At 41.5% G+C, this 17754-nt stretch overlaps 1 long non-coding RNA gene across 1 annotated transcript; it reads left to right on the forward strand.

Moving 5' to 3' along the window:
- The first annotated feature begins 6170 nt into the window (after positions 1 to 6170).
- LOC101685251 lies at positions 6171 to 17538 on the forward strand. Its single transcript, XR_198749.2, has 3 exons — positions 6171 to 6314; positions 17240 to 17345; positions 17423 to 17538. It is a non-coding gene; the product is annotated as an uncharacterized LOC101685251 (long non-coding RNA).
- The last annotated feature ends 216 nt before the right edge of the window (positions 17539 to 17754 follow it).

The following is a 17754-nucleotide window of genomic DNA, read 5'->3' on the forward strand; positions in this document are numbered from 1 at the left end:
ATGGGAGAAGCCTGCTTGAGTTGAGGTTGCTGTGGGTTTTCCATCCTCCTAGCTCCAAGCCACCTGACACCTTGAGATCCACAAAGGGAGAATAACATCTACTACTTCAGGAACACACAAACGGACCTTTCTCCTCGTTCCATTCGCCATAGCGAGATAGGCTCCTAAAATGTTCCATTTCCCTTTGTTGTTCTGCTACTCACTGCATTTGGCATTCGAGCTGAGTCTTTCCAATCTTAACCTCCTTTTTAAACTGAGTGCATTCTTCCTCTCTTGTGTGTTTAAGGCTAAATCCCAGGGCCTTCCTTCCCTTTGTTTCCCCTTCTCTTTCCAGCCCAGACATTTATCTTTCTTACTGATTCTTGCATATTCTCTTGGAGCCCCCCATAAGGAAAGAAATAAAGTCAAGGATTTCTTGGTGGGTCTGAAAAAGGCATCCATTGCTCAAACGAGGCTCATCTACCCTCTATTCCCTAAACTGGATAATCCTGCAGCAGGAAATACCTCCCCACCAGACAACAATTAACCCGGGAATACACACAATCTGTTGTTTCTGTCCCTATTCCCAATTGGTGCGTCCATCTCCCCTCCCTATCTCTTATCGCCTTTCCTTCCATAAATTTCCCAGGAGCTTCCCATGGGGGGATAAACAACAGCTGTGTCCCCACCTCCAATCCCTGTGCTGCCCTGAAACTCATCTAATTCTGATTACATTTTTCAATGCTCATCTCTTTAGATTTCCTTTCTCAAATCTGTCCTAAAAGTCTATCCTTAAAATAAATAAATGATAAGTCTATCATCGCCATGCCCATCTCCAAGCTTTTTTTTTTTTTTTTCCATTCCTCACCCATAGCACTAAGAAGACCCTCACATTAGGGGCTTCTTAAGTCCCTGGTGACCCTCTGAGATCTTGCGGTCCTTCTCTGTTGAATCTCTTTGTATCCTAGGAACTCCCCAGTTTTAAGAGCTTTCCTAGATCCCCCTGTGACAAGCAAAATGCCTGGCCGTATTTCCTTTCCCTTTCCCACCAGTCTAGCAGAGGGGCTTATCAACCCCTTTGGAGCAAGATCGAACTGTACTTCTTCCAAAACAGTTCAGGAGGCAGACATTCCAGGACATGAAGAGACTCAGAGGCCACAGACCAGTCTTTACATTAACCATTGACTGACTCCAAGGTCACTCAAGTACATCGTTTCTCACCACCACTTTGTCCTAGACTCTGCAAAGACTACTACTTAACATTTAGACATTATTCATGGGCCCTAAGCTTCTGCTTGTGAGATGCTTTCAAACACCCACACACCCTGGACTCCCTGTGCCTTGAAGGCAGCAGGCATGGAGGTCTGGTCCACAACTGAACCACTGCTGCCAAGGGTAGCAGCTGGTGGATGTGCCCTGGTCTTCTCTACAAATTTCCTGAGCTAGAAATGGTAGGTTTGAAATGATTAGAGATATCCAATCATGAGAGGTAAGTTTTATCAACTGACCTCAAAGATCAAGCTACCACAAGTTTTGAATACTTGGCAAGCACTGTATTAGCCATATGTTGTAATGAGATAAAATTTATCCTCTGGGAAAAATACATTCAAATTTTAAATGTGACTTAAGAACAGTAACTGTCCCAACATATTACTTCCTTCTTTCTCTGGAGAGAAGGCATGACTGAATCATCAAATATACAGTGGGATTTCACAGGGTGTCAGGCTTGCAGAGAATTTGACCAAGAGCCTTCTAGAACACCTGGACTCCAGGATTTCAGCCTATGTCTTCCTTTCAAGATCCCTCTTATTCAGCCTCCAAGACCCAATCTTTCCTTACAATCTAATGGATCTCATTTTCCTTCCTATCTGTCTAGTTTTGGCAATTCAATCTCAAATTTTTCTCAAGAAAATTCTTCTCTTCCTTCAGTCTCATAAAAATGACTTTATTTTTCTTTCAATCTCCCACTGCTCCTGTACCTACTTTCTCGATGAAAGCCTGCTTTTTTAAATCTACCCAGTTACTCCTGGAGAGTCTTAACAAACGTGATTCCCAGAGACCTACATAGGCTTTTTAATTTTCTTTTATTAAAAAGATGAGACTGCCATGATTCCATTGAGTTTTCCTTCCACCTAACTTAAGAGGATGACATCTATGTATTGCAAGGACTCATCCTTCTTTACAAATTCATTAACAAAATTCCACCTGTGTCTGAACTCCAGGTTGGTCCCTTGCAGTCCACAATCATGATAGCAGGTTGCATAATTAACAGGGGAAAGTCAACTTGAGACCATGGTGGGTAAGGGAGGACTCTGACTTCAATAGCCCATGAACAAACCACATGATACCAGGAGAACGGTATTGCCACTGGCTCCACTTTGACCACAGAAGTGGTTACAAGTCAAAACAAGTTAAAGAACAGGATTTGAGGCAGCCAATCAGTAACTGCTACCAATCACTTTACAATTTAAAGACTGGAACCCTGTACATCAATGTTCCTAAGTCTTGGCTTACAGAGAAACATGCAAAGAAAACGAGTATGTTTTACCAATGCCAAAAAACCTGTACAACCAAAAGATGCTTTTATTTTATATCAGTGCACCTGCTAAGTTCAAAAACAGCAACCCCACTCTCATAGCCTGTGCTCAATAAAAATGGACGTGCACATAAAGCACATATTGCAATAAAGCAATAAAGATGTCACAAATAATGAAGGAAAAGCTGAGTGACCAACCCTTTGTAAAACCTTCTTCAAAACCACACCAGCAGCACCTTAATTTCCTTGCATAATGTTTAGGTCCCCAAATGGATGTCCTGTGTCCAGTCCTGAGGGTTCCAGACTTTATATTATACAAAGGAGTTTGAGAAGGCTACTAAATTTTCACATCCTCTCCATTCTGAATTCTAATTCAATTTAAGAGTCAAAGAATCAATTTAAGAGTCAAAGATCAAAACACTGATTTTATCACCAACACAAAGAATGAGACATCTCAGTATCTACTGATAAGGAACAAACTCTAGTACATAACTGTATGTGATCCATGTCATCTTTATGTATGTATGTATGCGTGCACATATGCATACATGACTGGACACGAGGGCAGCCTTTTTACATCAACCCATCAAGTCTGGATTTTAGCCTCTACACATGGGAAATTTGGAAAAACAGAGTAGATAACTAACTAGGCAGTCACTTTAAAAGATTACGTCTCAACTCCTCCCTGGCTGGGCACAGAGTACTAAGTAAAAAACAACATACACAGGTAACCATGGATAAGCTATTAACCTCTCCCACTAGAGAAACAGTGGGAGAGGTTTCTTGCTAGCTCACCATTCACATATATCTCCCATTTCCATTGCAACCCACCAGTGAGAGGTGTGGAGAGCAGAGAAAGTTATTTTCCAATAATAGTATGTTCCTACATAGGGTAGCTTAACAGATGTGTAACAACAGACTGGAATTTTGTTGGTACAAACTGGTCCTTAATCCAAGTAGCCAGGTTACGGTTATCTCTGATCACGATGCACAGGACTTCAACCTATGCCTATCCATACGGCCTAACTCTGGGATCAGCAAACTTCTTAAAAGGTCAGATACCAAATATTTTAAACTCCAGGGGCCATATAGGCCTTGTCGCAATTAATCAACTCTCTTGTTGCAGGGAGAAAGCAGCCAGAGACAATACGTACATGGATGACTGTGGCTCCATTCCAATCGAACTTTATTTACAAAAACAGAAGACCATAATTTGCTGACCCATTGTCTAACCTGTTAACAGGACAACGCCCCTTCTTTATCTAAGTAATTTGGTGCAAATTGCAAGAAATATTTCCATGGCCTGGGACTTCAACATCCTTTACTCAGACCATCATAGTGAACTTCCAACTGATTTCCGGTAGAAGCTACTTCCCACTGATTCATCTCCTACACTCCACCATAGCTGTACCTCCACAATTCAGTCTTGATTCCCTAACTACCCTACATAACAAACTTCCCATGTCTCCTAATTGTTTCAAGAAGGAAATCTAATCTCTTCATCATGGCTTACAGACCATTCTCTATCTGGTTCCAAATTACTCGTGAAGTCATTCCTTCATATACCAGCCTCCAGCTCAACTAAAGTGTCGAATATTTTCCAAATAGGCTATCCTCTTCTATGTCTTCAAATCTTTTCACATACTACATCAGTCAGAGTTATTAATGCCCACTGCCAAAAAAAACAAGCTTAACACAATAAACATCTATTTCTCTTTCGTGTGAAATATGATGCTGGTCAGAGAGCCTCTCCTCCATCTAGTGACTTAGAAATCCACATTCCCCCCATCTTGTGATTTATCCATTTCAAAATATTACTACCAAGTAGAGGCATACCTTGGACATAATGCAGGTTCAGTACCAAACCACACCAATGAGGCAAGTATCGCAATAAAGAGAGTCAGATGAATTTATGGTTTCCCAGTGCATACAGTGTATGTTTACACTGTACTATAGTGTAGCAAGTGTACAATAGCATTAGGTCTAAAAAATGCAAATACCATAATTTAAAAGACTTTACTGCAAAAAATGCTAAGCATCATCTGAGCTTTCAGCGAGTCATAATCTTTTCACCGGTGGAGGGTCTTGCCTCCATGTTGATGGCTGCTGACTGATTGGGGTGGTGGTTGCTGAAGGTTGGGGTGGTTGTGGCAATTTCCTAAAATAAGACAATGATGAGGGTTTTTTCTGTAACATGTAGTGCTGTTTGATAGTATTTCACCCATAGAACTTCTTTCTTTTTTTTTATTTTTTTTATTTTTAAAGATTTTATTTATTAATTTGACAGAGAGAAATCACAAGTAGACATAGAGGCAGCCAGAGAGAGAGAGAGAGGGAAGCAGGCTCCCTGCTGAGCAGAGAGCCCGATGCGGGACTCGATCCCAGGACCCTGAGATCATGACCTGAGCCGAAGGCAGCGGCTTAACCCACTGAGCCACCCAGGCACCCTAGAACTTCTTTCAATACAGGAGTCAACCCTCTCAAACTCTGCCTCTGCTTTATCAACCACATATATGGAATATTCTAAATCCTTTATTGCCATTTCAATAATCTTCACAGCATCTTCACCAGAAGTAGTTTATATCTCAAGAAACTATTTTCTCTGCTCATCCACAAGAAGCAAATCCTCATCCATTCAAGTTTTATCAGGAGATTGCAATTCGGTCCCTTCTTCAGGCTCCACTTCTAATTCTAGTTCTCACACTGTTCCCACACCTGCAGTGACTTCCTCCATTGAAGTCTTGAATGCCTCAAAGACATCCATGAGGGCTGGGATCAACTTCTTCCAAATTCCTGTTAATGTTGACATTCTGACCTCTTCCCATGAATCACGTCATCTAGAATGGTGAATCCTTTCTAGAAGGTTTTCCACAGTTTTTCAGGTTGCCCTGATCCATCAGAGGAATCACTACTATAGCAACTAAAGCCTTACAAAATAGCAAAACTTGAAATAATAAGATTTTCAAGTGCCATTATTAATAATATAATTACTTATTATTCAATAATTAATACTTAATTATTTAAATAATAAGACTTGAAAGTCAAAATTACTCTTGATTCACGGGCTGCAGAAAGGATGTTGTGTGGGCAGACACGAAAACAACATTCATCTCATTACACATCAGTACCCTTGGGTAAGCTGGGGCATTGTCAAGGAGCAGTAATATTTTGAACGGAGTCTTTTTTTCTGAGCAATGGGTCTCAACAGTGAGCTTAAAATGTTCAGTAAACGACGCTGTAGACCGATGTGCTGTCATCAAGGCCCATTGTTCCATCTATAGAGCACAGGCCTTGTAAATACAGCAACATTAGAATTTTGAGGATGGCAAATGAGTATTGGTTTCCACTTAAAGTCACCAGCTATATTAGTCCCTAACAAGAGAGTCTGCCTGTCCTCTGCAGCTTTAAAAGCAGGCATTGACTTCTCCTAACTGTGAAAGTCTTAGATGGTGTCTTCTTCCAAAAGGCAGCTGTTTTGTCTTTACAATGAAAATCTGTTTAGTGTAACCACCTTCATTAATTAACGTCTAGAGCTTCTGGGTCACTTGCTGCAGCTTCTCCATCAACACATGCTGCTTCACCTTGCACTGTGATGTCACAAAGGCAGCTTCTTCCCTTAAACCTCATGAACCACCGTCCCCCAGCTTCAGACTTCTCTTCTGCAGCTTCCTTACCTCTCTCAGCCTTCCCAGAACTGGAGAGAGTCAGGGCCTGGCTCTGGACTAGGCTTTGGCTTAAGGGAATGTTGTGGTTCATTTGATCTTCTATCCAGACCACTCAGACTTTCTCCATCTCAGCAGTAAGGCTATTTTGCTTTCCTGTCATTGGTGTGTTCACTGGAGTAGCACTTTTAACTTCCTTCAAGTACTGTTCCTTTACATTCACGACGTGGCTAACTGGTGCAAGAGGCCTCGTTCCTGGCTTCTCTCTGCCTTTGACAAGCTTTTCTCACTAAACTTAATCATTGTTAGCTTGTGATTTAAAATGAGGGATGTATAACTCTTCCTATCACTTGAATACTTAGAGGTCCCTGTAGACTATTAAATGACCTAACTTCAGAATCAGTTGTGTCTCAGAGAAAAGGGAGACCTGAGGAGAGGGAGAAAGAGAGATGGGGAATGGTCAGTTGGTCAGTGGAGCAGTCAGAACACACACAGCATTTACTGATTAAGTCTGCCATCTTATAAGGGCATGGTTCATGGTACCCTAAAACAATTATAGTATTAAAGATCGTTGATCAGATGGTCACTAATCGTGAGAAGCACTGAGTAATGTGTGGACTTTTCAAGTCACTGTGTCGTACACCTGAAGCTAATATAATGTTATACGTCAACTCTACTTCAATAATAAATAAATAAATATATATATATATATATATATGTATGTATGTGTGTATGTGTGTATACACATACACACATACATACATACGATGTTTTGGCGCAATTGGGCAAATTGAAACTAGATTAGGAATTAGATAAACATTTTGCTGGTATCAAAAGGCAGAGATTGATAAATGAAAAAGTAGATTACAAAGCAACATGTGTAATATGATCTGATTTTAAATTAAAACGCACAAGCATTTTAACACACACATATATGTATGTTTAGGTGTATGCATATAAATATAATAATGCATAAAAAGATCTGTAAAAATACACAATGCTTAGTGTAAATGTGTTTTTATCATTGTTATGATCTATATTTTCTAATTTTCTACAAGATTCTTTCAATAATTACTTTAATCAATTAATTTAATTAATAAATCTCTTGTGCTCGCTTCGGCAGCACATATAATAATTAATAAATCTCTTTAGTAATGTGGTGCCTGGGTGGCTCAGTCTGTTAAGCATCTGCCTTCGGCTCTGGTCATGAACCCAGGGTCCTGGGATCAAGCTCTGGTCATGAACATCAGGCTCCCTGCTCGGTGGGGAGTCTGCTTCTCTTCCCATTTGCCTGCTTATGCTCTCTCTCTCAAATAAATAAATTTTTTAAAAAAATAGAAAGAAAAAAGAAATCTCCTTAGTAATAATAGAATGACTTGACTGCTTTTGGTGACCTATCCAAGAGCTGTGAGAATTTTAATAAATGTGAGAATTTATTTTTTTAAAAAGTCACTGATCACAGATCACCATACCAAACATAATAATGAAAATCTCAAAATATTGCAAGAATTACCAAAATGCAACACAGAAACACAAAGTGAGCATAGATGCTATTGGAAAAATTGTGCCAATACATTTGTTTGATGCAGCGCTGCTACAGACCTTCAATTCATAGAAAAACACAGTATCTGCAAAGTGCAGTGAAGCAAATGCCATAAAATGAGGTACGCCTATATGTGGCAGCAGGAGAAGAGAGAAATGGGCAAGGCACACTAACATTTAAGTGACTGGGATACCAAGCAATCCCATCCACTAAGACTCAGTCACATAGATCATTCCAACTGCAAGAAACCTGAGAAATGGAGGGGTGCACTTGAACAATTAGTGAGTCCAAAATCTCTGCCACGTACACTGTGCTCCTTGCTTCTCATTCCACTTCTCCTCTTACCTGTCTACTTCCTTTCCTAGGGAACACCTTATCATCTTCCAGACTCTGATCAAATGTCACCTTCCTCACTTCTTAGATAGTATCTCCCCTCCTCTATGCTGCCTTAAGTTTTAACATAAATATCTACTGTCTACATATTATGCCCCTTTACAATAATTTGCCTGTACGTCTAACTCCCAATTCAGAACCCAAGAAGAATATCTTCCTCATCAGTGACTTCTCACCTCCCAGCACCATGCCTGGCTCCTATACGCACGAGTACATATCTGACACGTGAATGAAGGAAATGAGTTCAACAGCAAGCGTTATGGAAGAATTTGCCCATGAAAGCAAAAAAACAAAGAGGATCGACTTTCTTGTGTGCCCTTATCACGGTTCTGAGCTATTAGTTAAGGATGAAACTACTTATGGTAAAGGAGCTCTCAGGAAACGATGATGCCTGGACTAAATATATTAAAGTGGAAAACATCTAAAAGAGCCACAGGATCAAAGGTACCCCGAAAAGTTTAAAACGACATAATATTTTGATTCTGGAAGTGGAAGACTTGAAGAGTTTCCAGCTGGGAACAGGCATTGTTGCTGAGATGTGCTGTCCGTGGGCTTTCCTCTGAGAAAATGGGAGATGTAGACAGTGGTGCAAATATTTCCAGGCGGCCGGCCAAGTTAGTAATCCCAGGTCTGTGTGTGTGTGTTGTGAGACTGACTGGCCTCTCTCGGGCTGACATTCAAGGCCCCTCCCATGTCTGATCATGCCTGTCTTACAGCTTTAAAATAAAATGGCCAAATTCAGAAAAAGCCGGTGGAGTTCATCCTATTTCCAAAGCAGAGAAGCCTTGGGTACTGGAAAAGTCTCTACCTCGAATTTCTGGTGGCTTGCTGCATTCTGACTGAGGTTAGGTAACCATAACAAAAAGCAAAACGAATGACTTCAGTGAAAAGTTGGCCCGGGGCAAAGCCAAGAGGTATGATATTTCTTTTGGATTACAATCAACAGAAGCACTTAAACTGATGTCGTATTGTTCAGAATTCTGGAGATAAGTGTAATACATTTAAAGACTTCTAAAAAATTTTTTCAAGCTGTTGATTCTTCAGTTGAACGGTGTGGCTGCCTGGCTTTTATTCCCCCCTGACCCGAAGAATTCATTAAGGAGTCTTCGGAATCAGGGGCTAGTGTAAAACAGCTGCCTTTGCATTGATGCCCTGTGGTTTATACGCTCACCATCTTCCTGAGAGGATCTAGAATCGTATTCGCTGTGACTCTCCTAAACACGTCTCTCAATGAAACCCTGCCATTAGCACCAAAAATTCCAGCAGACTGACTAGCTATGGGCAACATCTCATCTCGCTGACAAAATCTGCCATCGGCCTCGATTAGTCCGGAGAGCCTGTCTCATCAGGAAAGCTCCATGACAAATCTACTTCTGGCGTCAGTGTGAAAGCACCGCCATGAGGACCACAGTCAAAATACATTTGAGTTCTGGACCCGTGTGAAAACTTATCACTGAAGTAGACTCCTTGCTGAGGGACAGGAGCTGCCCTGCGCTGAGGGTGAAAATTGGTTCCGTGGGGGAAAGCTTCAAAGCCATTTCAGCCATTAAAATGTGACTGGACAGATCAGGAAAGCAGGAGGGGTTGAAGCTTCATGTGGGGACGCCGTGGGGAGCTGGCAAAGAACTCGCTCCAGAAAATGGCCAGGCGGCCGGGCATTCATTCTCGGGAGCAAAACCATCGGGGCCAGGGCCTCATTACCGTTCGGTTGTCTACCTTACCAATTACTGGTGTATTTACCCTGTTCGGACTCACTCCGTGTCAAAAATTAATAATGCCAATGTGGACTGCCAGTCTGAGGTGAGCTAAGGCTTGCTACCCCAGAAGGAAAATAACGATTCTATAGTCTTGAATCTGGAAAGCACTTTAAATGTCTCAGGATGAGAAACAAAAGCTGCTGGAAAGCTTCATGAAACAAGCATGCTCATGTTGCCACATGCGGTAAGAGGGGCTTGCCCCGGGGGGTGGTTCTCAAGGTGTGGTCAGGCCAGCAGCAGCCACATGCCCCATGGACGTGTTAGAAATGTAGAGTCGCGGGCCCCCACCGAGACCCCCTGACCCCGAAACTCTGGCCGGATGGCCCAGCAATCTGTGTTTGAGACTCTGGGTGATTCTGAAGCCGGCTCAAGTCAGCCAACCACTGCTCTGCGGGATAGGAGGGCTGTTCACAGACAGCTGCTAATTCAGCCCCCACTCAACTGGTGACCTCAGGGAAGCCTTGCCACCTCACTGTCCTTCCATCCTATTCCATCTAGAAAAGGGCTGTCATTTCAACCACTCTGGTCCCAATCCCGCTGCCTCGCCCATGCTCCTGCCCAGATAATCAGAACAACCTGTGCTAAGCACCCCATTTCTTCTCCGTACTCCGACCTCATTTTATATAAATCTACATCCTACAGAGAACAGTTGTTTTGTTCTGTTTTGTTTTTTTGTTTATGTTTTCATTTTTTTTTAATCTTCAGCTCTCTCATTCGGTTTTGTTTTTTAATTTGCCCTGGGCTTGGGGGTGGACAAAAGTAGAAATGACAGTGCATCTAGATCAGGGGCTGGCCAAATCCAGCTGCCTGCCTGTTTTTGTAAATAAAGTTTTATTGGAGCACAGCCACGCCCACTCATTGCATACTATCTAAGGTCAACTTTCAAACTACACCAGCAAGGTCGAAGACTTGTGACAGAGACCCAAAGACCAGCGAAGCATCAAATATTTACTCTTTGGGGGCACCTGGGTGGCTCAGTGGGTTAAGTCGCTGCCTTCGGCTCAGGTCATGATCCCAGGGTCCTGGGATGGAGCCCCGAATCACGCTCTCTGCTCAGCAGGGAGCCTGCTTCCCTCTCACTCTCTCTGCCTGCCTCTCTGCCTACTTGTGATCTCTGTCCAATAAATAAATAAAAAAAATTTTTTTTTTTAAAAATTTACTCTTTGACCCTTTTCAGAAAACATTTTTGGACCCCTGACTAGATGCATAACCAGCCCACACTGAATAGGAGCTCAGAACAAGAGCCGGCAGGGAGGGGGTCCTGAGCTGGAAGGAGTGGGGACTTCATGGACGAGAGTGGGGGAGCCTCTGTGGGGAGAGCACAGTGTGCTGGTGCCCAGGAACCCCAGGTCTGAATGCAGGGACAGGTACAGGGCCCCCAAAGGACCATCTGACTTGTAGAAAGTCCTTCTGATGATTCTGCACGAACTAGTCCACGGACCACACTTTGGGAAATGCAGAATGACCTGGCCATTCAGAAGTACAAAGATAAAAGCATACCCTGGTGTTCTTATAAAGCTCACCAAATGAAAATCTGGTCTAAATCCCCACAATTGCAGCTGTGACTTTTCTGTACTTTCTAACAAATTTGGCCCAGGGGTGGGAGGATAAATGTAAACTTCCAGGCGAGTTCAATTACTTTAGCCGAGAATGTGTGTGATTTCTCATTTAACATACTTCTCTAAATTTACACTGCTAATATTCCAACTCCATAGTTGTAAAGATAATTTTAAATTTATAGAACCCAACTTCCAAAAGACCAGAAAGCTAAATGGAGTTTTAACTTATACCACTGCATAAAAAAAAAAATCTTTATTCCAAATGAAACCTTTAGGAATTTTGGAATTAGGAAGTTCTAATCTCTCAAAAATGCAGATGGGCAGATGGCTTGCACATGTCAAGGGAATTTTCAGGGTATATTGAAAAAAATGACTGATACCTCTATGGTAACAAAGGAAATTTCAAAAACTGTCAACTTTATAAACAAATGCAAAATCGTTTAGAATTCCAGAATTTGTCTAAAAAGAACTTCTGTTCTAAAACGAAGGTATTTTTAATGTTTTCTTCTTATTGTAAAAGCCACATAACCATATTATAGAAAATACCCAAAACAGTAAAGAAAACCTACCCGTGATCCCATCATCCTAACACAATCACTGTTACTAAAAAGAAAAAACCAGGGGGCGCCTGGGTGGCTCAGCGGATTAAGCATCTGTCTTCAGCTCAGGTCATGATCCCAGGGTCCTGGGATCAAGTCCCGCACCCAGCTCCTTGCTCAGCAAGTAGGCCTGCTTCTCCTTCTGCCTCTGCCTGCTCCTCCCCCTGCTTGTGTGTGTCCTCTCTCTCTTTCTCTCTTCCTCTCTCTTACTAACAAACAAATAAATAAAATCTTTAAAAAAATAATAAATTGTTGAAGAGCTAATAACACCTCAAAGGTCAGTGATAACAGGTAACCAAGACCCAACTAAGTATTAGTCCCTCCATAAAGCCCTCTCCTACCTCAGCCTTCAAGGTCCTCTCCTAGCCCTTTCTTCTGTTCTATTCCTTCTCCCCAATTTCTCCTTCTGTATTCCTTTCTTAATTGATAATAATATAATTACAATTGACATTTATTGAACCTTGTGCTAGGCACTTTACATGAATTATTTCATTTAGTTCCAAAAACTCTGTGTGTAGATACTATGATACCCTCATGTCACCAATAAGAATCTGGAGGTCATGTGACAAATTGTTGTTATGGTCCCAAATTTGGTCACAACTCCCTGTATGCCTGTCTGTTCAAGAAGTACAGTCTGCCTCTCTAAATCTTCAATCTAGGCTTGGTCAGATGACTTGCTTATTCAATGAGACGATATCAACTGTGATAGAGGTCAAGGTTTGAAAGATACTTTCTCGTCAGATCTTAACCTTCTCTTGCTGCTGGGAACTTTTGACCACTGTGTAAAGAAACTCAGAATAGTTTGTTAGGTGAAAAGAAATAACATGGGGGGTGGGGAGTGTCCCACCTAAGGCCCCAGATGTATGTGTGAGATTAGCCGATACTATGAAGAACAAAAATAAGTCATCCCAGCTCAACTCAGCTGAATTGTCAAGCCATCAAATCATGAACAAATGCATGGTGATTTTTTAAGCCACTAAATCTGGATATTTTGTCATACAGTCAAAGCTAAACAACACAAGCAGTTTGCCCAAAGTCACACAGGCAGGACTAAAAATCAAACCTAGGTCTTTACTCTAGAGCCCAAGTGCATAACCCCATGTTATACTGTGGAACTACCATGAATCTAGTCAGTACCATGGGCAGAGTCAGTGCTCAATAGTGATACAGTGTCCCCTTAAAGATAACAATAATAATGAATTATCTGTCAAGATGGGCCCATCCCACATGTTGCCATTAGTAGCTCATTTCTAAATTCAGACCAGAGGCACCTGGGAAATAATTAGCTGCAGTGTTGCTGTCCTCCCATAACAAATTTGAGGGCAACTCTTTATTTTTGCTAAAGTTAAACAGTTTGTGGCAACAAATGTTACTTATACTTTTCTAGGAATAGAAATGTATTTACTTTTAATCAGTTGGGGACTCATTAGTGAGGCTGTCTTTATCTCCCTGAGCCTTTGCCTTCTTAGCTTGGTTTTGGGGGTTTCTTTTTTTTTTTTTTGGGCCCTTTGTTAGTGTTTTGTTTGTTTTTGACAGAACTCCCTGAAATAAACTCTAATGGGTTAAACAAATCAGAAGAGAAACAATGTCAACTGCAACATAAGAGTCAACCCTATAACCTACTTCTTTTCACGATCTCTCCCTATGCTTAACAGAATGAATAACTGATTATTGAAAGTAAAAAGCCTATAATCCAAATAATCTCGAGCTGTTTGAAGCATTATTCTGGTGATGAACTACTAATAATGAGAAATTCTGGAAAAGACTATACACCAAAGCATTTCTCAGAAATACAAAGCCTTTAAAATATTTTTTCACAATATAATAGACTCTTAAAAGATCTGTAGATATAGGAACCAAGAAAATAAAATATTCTGCTGCATAATAAACAGAGGTCATATAGAAAAGCAAATTTAGAAGAGATCAGTTGTAGCTTTTTCCTCTTATTTTCCCCACCTATAAGATCAGTCTTGCAACCTCTCTTTGGTGGAATGAACAGCAGTAGTGTTTTCAGATAGTAGGTCTTAGAAAAAGTCTTTCTTTGAAATTCCAATGTTTCTTAAGCAATTATTAATTCAGGATGTGCCCAGAATTCTAACATACACCCCGCACAAAACACACACACACACACACACACACACACACACACACACATTCAGCGGCATCTGTCACCTGCAGACCAAGCTTGCCCTGGTCCCAGCCTGATTAGAGGAGCCAGTTCTGGTGGTGTAGTGGGAGGTCTTCCTCACCAGCAAATGAAGTGTAGCATAGTCAGTAGCTCTGGGCTCATTGTCCAGTGTACCTTGGGGATGGATTTAGGCAACCAAGCACTTCTGGGAGCATCTGGTCAGGGATTCCCTGTTTATCCCCTGTGTATGCTCTCACTAGCCCTTTTCCCTGGTTTCTGGTGTCCAGTTTTTCCTCCAGCTCTCAGGGAGGAACTATAGTCTAATCCTGCATGCAGCACAGCTAGGAGGCTGAAGCCTGGCCCCTCACTGGGCTCTTGAGGCCTGGAGCTGGTCTTAACTTTACTCTTACACATTATCTCCGATTTACTTTTGCATGACCTAGGTGAGCTCCCATCAGATGGTAAGAGCTGCCATCTCCCAGAAGTCTTTCTTTTCCCATTATAGCCTCTCCCTGGCCTTGGATTTTTATGCACATCTGCCAAGACATAAGTATGTTTAGCCCACTGGGATCCAGGATGCTGGACAAGTCAGTCCTTCCCTGGGAAGAAAGCTGGGACTGGCTCTATGGAAATTTCCCCTGGCTTCCCGCCTGTGCAGGTTCCAGCAATTCTAGACTCATCTACTTCTACATGGCCTAGAAGGGAAATGCTGCACCATTCCAGGGGGAAAAATCTATTTAGAAACCCTAAGGGCCATGAAGATAGCTTAAAGTGAGTGAACCACCCCAGAATGCCATTAAAAAGAAGAGTTTTATTTAGCCCTTGCTTCCTTATCCAGTTTTCTCTGTCAATTCCCAAGAAGGAAAGGCCATTAGGGCAAGGAAGAAACTGACTTTTTTCCTTCTGGATTTTGACTGAAAGTTTTTCTTCTGGGTCCTTTCCCATCACGTGCCTATTAGCCTCTCCAGAGCTCCTCCTGCAGCAGCGCACACGAGAAAGTAACAGCTTCGTGTGGCATCTGCACCACGTTTCATTACAAAATTCCATCCCTTGGATTACCTCCATCTCTCGTGTATATAAATGAAGGCCATAGCTTTCAAGGTTTTACTCATAAAATTTGTACCTCATAACCAGATTGCATGGCTATTTTAAAAGGAGATCGTTGCATTGTTAGAGATGAATCCATTTTTCTTACCAAGTTTCCTACCTTTTCCTCAGTCTCCATTAGAGGAAGAAGATGAATGAGATCAGCTTGGCTGTTGAAATACCCAATCCCACTATGGCGGATTCTTTACACCTCAAAACCCAGAACCTGGTACCTTTTCCTCAATCATAAACCATAAAATACTCAAGAACCCGTGAGCATCATTGCTTTTCAGTGAAGTGTACCTTGGCACCATCAGAAACTCTCTCTTAGAGACAAATTTTCTTTTAAGCTCGATTTACATGGAAGGAAGCGCCCTGGGCAACGTGCTGTTGGAACCCATTCAGTACCATGTTTGCCTGCAAAAGGGCATTTACTCTTGACATTTTTGGAGATATTCATTTTACAACCCAATTTTCACACTCAAATAATCACCATCTGTGTTGTCCAGTTTAAAACCGTGGTGGAAGGCAAGTGCAAGTTATTTCTCCCCTTCGTTTTGTTTTCCTTCTTTTCATTTATTTTGTTTTGTGTTAAGTGGCAGCAGCATAATTAAACTTACTCTTCCCTTTCTAAGTCCTGTTGTTTTCTACAAAAAAGAGGCAGGGAGAGAAGAAGGATGCCTGATAAAGAGTAAAATCCATCCAAACCCCAGCAAGCTTTTTCTAGCAGAATATTATCATTATTATCATGACTTCAACATTATCATAATTTTGGTGTGGTGTTGTACCACTTTTGTTGCACATTTCACCCGAATCCGCCAAGTCAGGAAGGAACTTCACTCTTGATCCCAATCTCAGATTCTTTAATGTCTGAAAGGCAAGTTATTCTATGTATGATATTTGGTTTATAACTCAGTGCACTTTAAAAATACTGTACTCAAATGGCATGTAAATTTTGTAATATTCCTGGGTTCTCCTAATCTGAGGAATACATCTCCAAAGGAAGGAGCAACAGATACCCTAGAAGCCCCTAGAGTTCTGTACTCTTCCTTTTATAACGTATTAACAATGATTTGCTCTTACTTCCTGTTAAGTCCTATTATAACACATACCATGTCAGTTTTTATCTACTCCTAGAGGGACTGGGCCTCTTCACATTATGTTTGGCACTTTCAACCGGCCCCATAAGCCTTTATTAATTGAATTAAGTCAATGAATGAATGTTGACTTTTCTTCTTTTTCTTTCATAAAAGGGAATCTGAGCTCTGAGCCCATCATCCCATAAAAATCTCCATCACAAGAATTATTACCCCTCATAAACCAAAAAAAAAAAAAAAGAGAGAGAGAGAGAGAGAGACCACTCAAAATATATTTTGTATAAAAGTCAGGATGGAGGGAGATAAACCATAAGAGACTCTTAATCTCAACAACAAAACAAGGGTTGCCAGGGGGAGAGGGGTAGGGAGAGGGTGGTTGGGTTATGGACATTGGGGAGGGTATGTGCTATGGTGAGTGCTATGAAGTGTGTAAACCTGGTGATTCACAGACCTGTTCCCCTGGGGCTAATAATACATTATATGTTAATAAAAAATTTAAAAAAAAATTTAAATCAGAATGGGGAGTATCTGGGTGGATTGGTGGGTTAAGCCTCTGCGTTCAGCTCAGGTCATGATCTCAGGGTGCTGGGATCGAGCCCCACATCAGGCTCTCTGCTCAGTGGGGAGCCTCTTCTCCCCTCTCTCTGCCTGCTCTCTGCCTGCTTGTGATCCCTCTCTGTCAACTAAATAAAGCCTTTTTTTTTAAAAAAGTCAGAATGGTTCCCTGAAAAAAATACATTTTTTATATTAGAGTTAATTTTGAGGGAAAAAAAACTTAAGTGTGGAAAAATAGATATTCTAAGCAATTACCATAAAACTTTCCCATCTCAGCTGGTTTGACAATATATAAGGCTTGGTCTGGTCAAGAATATTTTTCAATGGATTTGTGTTCATTTTCAGATGGTGTTAACACAAGCTGAACAAAAAAGAGCAAATATAAAATTCAGTCTATTACCACTCCGCGTGAGGTGTTCCCAGGACTTGGGGACCATCACACAGTAAACAGGTATTACACCAAGGTGGGCAAGACGCAGATGGAAACCGTGTGAGCTGGGAACGGAATAACACAGTTTATCTCCACAGGTGAGAGCAAGTGCCAATGGGAGTAAATACCGCATGTCTCTAAATTTAAACCAAACACCTATTAAGAGCTCTGCTTTGATCTTTGTTGGAGGAAACACAAAGATGCCGGATAGCCAGAATAAGTAAGTACCTCTCTGTTCTCGGAGAGGCCAGTGTGTTTTAGACCACAGACTACTCCATTCTGACGGACCCCTGTGTGAGCACATCTGGAGAGGTAGAGCAGTTTAACATCTGTGCTCCTGAAAATTAGAGTTATTGTGGAAACCACATCAGTGACCACACATGGGTTTCTATTAGTAACCCACGTGACTGACTTTAACTATAATTTTTAC

The sequence above is a fragment of the Mustela putorius genome, unplaced genomic scaffold (genome assembly GCF_011764305.1).
Source record: "Mustela putorius furo isolate JIRA1106 unplaced genomic scaffold, ASM1176430v1.1 tig00003858_pilon_pilon_pilon, whole genome shotgun sequence".
Taxonomy (NCBI): Eukaryota; Metazoa; Chordata; class Mammalia; order Carnivora; family Mustelidae; genus Mustela; species Mustela putorius.